This window comes from Rhinopithecus roxellana, unplaced genomic scaffold, assembly GCF_007565055.1.
Source record: "Rhinopithecus roxellana isolate Shanxi Qingling unplaced genomic scaffold, ASM756505v1 contig2434, whole genome shotgun sequence".
NCBI classification, from domain to species: domain Eukaryota; kingdom Metazoa; phylum Chordata; class Mammalia; order Primates; family Cercopithecidae; genus Rhinopithecus; species Rhinopithecus roxellana.
In genome coordinates, this window is record NW_022142079.1 from 1 (window position 1) to 3,134 (window position 3,134).

The window sequence follows — 3,134 nt, forward strand, 5'->3', positions numbered from 1 at the left end:
TCCTAAGTGATTCTTTTAAAAACTCATTCTAGTTAGAATGAGACAAGAGGAATCTCCATAAAGTGATGCATAATATCCAGTTTTGGTGTGATGTTTAAAAATAAGGCAAAGGATTTAAATTTCCAATAATAATTATAATGAAGAAGCATTTATATGGAGTCTCATTTTAAAAAATACTTTTACATTTGTTTTCTAAATATAGTTTTATAGCAATTCTATAGGGGTAGGTATTATTTTTGTTAAAATAATACATAGTCAAGCAACAGTCTTTGATCACTTATGTGACTAATAAAATGAGTATACGTAAACAAAACAGCCTCTTGCAGAGTTTATATCTGAGAGACCTGGAAAAGTTATACCATCTAAAATGAAACATATCAATGAGCACAACTGAATGTAATAGAGAGCAGGTGACATTTTCAATCTGGTGAACAACATTTTTAGGAGAAAGAGAAATTAGCTTTTAGCCCTTTGGGTGACTGAGATGTCAAATTTATATTTTTTAAACTTCTTATGATGGAAAATTTTAAACACAAAAGTTGAAATAATTAGTTAACAAACTTCCCAGTACTCAGTTTTGCCAATCCTGTTTTCTCTGTTTCCCCATCACATTTTTTGTGGAGAGAGGGTGAGGTGGAGGGAGTGTTTTAAAGTGAAATCCAGACATAACATTTCACTTTAAATTTCTCAGTTTGTATGTCTTAGACATAAGGACTCTTTTATTTTAATTATATAGGCACATACTATTATCACATTCAGCAAATTTAGCAGTAATCCCTTACTATAGGAAGTGACTTGGTCAAATAGTAAGTGGAAAACTAGGATTTGAATACAGGTTTTCTGGTTCCAGCTTTTGCTCTTTGATTCTTTTATATACCATTTTAAGCAAAGAACAGTTTTCTCACTTTAAAAGAGTATATGCTTTAAAGGGAGTATGGATTGAAGAGTTATGATTTTAATATATTGATTGAGACTTCATATATAAGGGAAAGAGTAGGTGACTGCTGTAGGCAGTGAACAGTTTGCTTGCTAAATATATTTATAGTTTTCCTTTATTTCTCTTCTGACATCAGTAAAAATATATTTGCCCATCATCTTTGTTTTCCTGGGTCAATTCATAGCTCAGGAGCAAATAGGCACTCTTCTCAATGGGGTCCCCACCAACCTTGAGATTTAAAGATATTACCTTATAATATCTGTTCTTTGTAAGTCTCAGGGATGAGTTTCCATGAGCACATTATTGGCAGAAGCAATCTTTACCTAGGTGAATTACTTCTGACTTTCTGCTGTAAATATCCCTTCTCTCCCCCAGCCAATGGCATTAGTATGCTACCTTCTTTCATCAGCCAGTGTCCCACATAGTTTCAAATATGTATACAATGATAACTCATCCTAGCCTGTGTGCTGCTAGTTTTAAAATTTGGTTAAGAATACAAACTATTTGGTGTATAAATTTTTACACTGTCCTAGGTGATTTTTGTAAACACTCATTCTAGTTAGTTTTTAAAAGTTAATGAGACATGTATTGCTGTTGCACACTGTAAATGCTAGTTAATCCTATACATATATTAGCATAATACATATCCAACAGAAACAGTCCACCAGGGGTAACTGGCAGATATGCCAACCTTCTCTTCTGACGATGAGCCTTTTGTTCCTGGATCAGTCATTCATTCATTACACAAATATTTATATAGCACTTGTCTTGTGCCAGACAGTATTTTAGATGCTCAGAACACATAAGTGAATAAAATAGACAAAAATCAGCTGGGTGTGGTGGCTCACGCCTGTAATCCCAGCACTTTGGGAGGCTGAGGCAGGGGGATCAGGAGGTCAAGAGATCAAGACCATCCTGGCCAACATGGTGAAACTCTGTCTCTACTAAAAATCCAAAAAATTAGCTGGGCGTGGTGGTGTGTGCCTGTAGTCCCAGCTACTCAGGAGGCTAAGCCAGGAGGATCGCTTGAACCCAGGAGGTGGAGGTTGCAGTGGGCCGAGATAATACCACTAAAAATCATCCCAGTTTCCTGGAGCTTACATTTGGTAAACTTCAGCGGGGGATTTTAGCAGCGGTCTGCTTTTTCAGCTTATGTTCATTTATCCACTTATTTGCTAATTCCTTCATCGGCATTACATATCTTAACATCATTCTGGTAGAGTACAAAGGATGTAGTATATCCCATTGTTCTTTAACACATAATTGGTTTCCACTTATATCTTCCCAGATATTGCCCAGATTATTCTGTTTTCTCTCTCAAGTGTCCTTCATTCTTGTATAGGAATACAGTATTCCTATCCAGTCAGTATTAGAAGTTAGAACTAAGGGCACAAGCTGTAGTTTTGGGGGCATGCAAGTGCCAAAAGAGAAACAGAGCCATGCTAGATTGAAGAGTATGGGAGGTGTTTTGAAAAAACAAGGGGAGCAAGGTAGGATCTCACGCTTGGGGGGCAGAGTTCACATACTTATGATGTCACTAAATTTCCTGCCAATAGAGAGACAGGAAGGGATCACAGGGTTCTACTCTTGAGGAGACGGCTAGGATAGGCCTCAGTGTAAAAAGGCGCTATCGAAAACAGAGCATAACCAAACGATGAGAGCTGAAGGAGAACACTCCTGGCAGGCAGAAACAGAAAGAAGGTTAAGAGAAGAAATAAAAGAGAAGGTAAGCTGGGAACATAAGCAGTAGAAGTGAAAAACAGGCTGTGATTTGAGGGGAGAAGTCAGGAGGGGAGTGTTGAGTATACAGAGCACCAGAAAAAAATTTTACTTCTCTTGACATCACCAAGGAATGTATTTGGCATGTGGTGTGGCTTTTTATTTTTCCTTGCTGTTAACAGATACTCACTGAGATCCTGCTACATGTAAAGAAAGCACTGTGATAAGTGTGGTGGGAAATGAAGAATTCAGGATACTTGTCCTCTAGGGACTTTTAATCTAGATGGAGAGACAAGATATATGCCCAGGAAAAGCTTAGTTACAATACAAGGCTGTGTATGATTGTGTGCAAGTAAGTGATTCACATAAAAAGTTGAGATTAAAGAGAAAGGTCTCAGTTCTTGCTGGTGAGAGACAGAGGGTCAGTCTGTGGCCCCAAGAGGATTTGGTTGGGATATGAGAAGGAGGGAGATTTTCC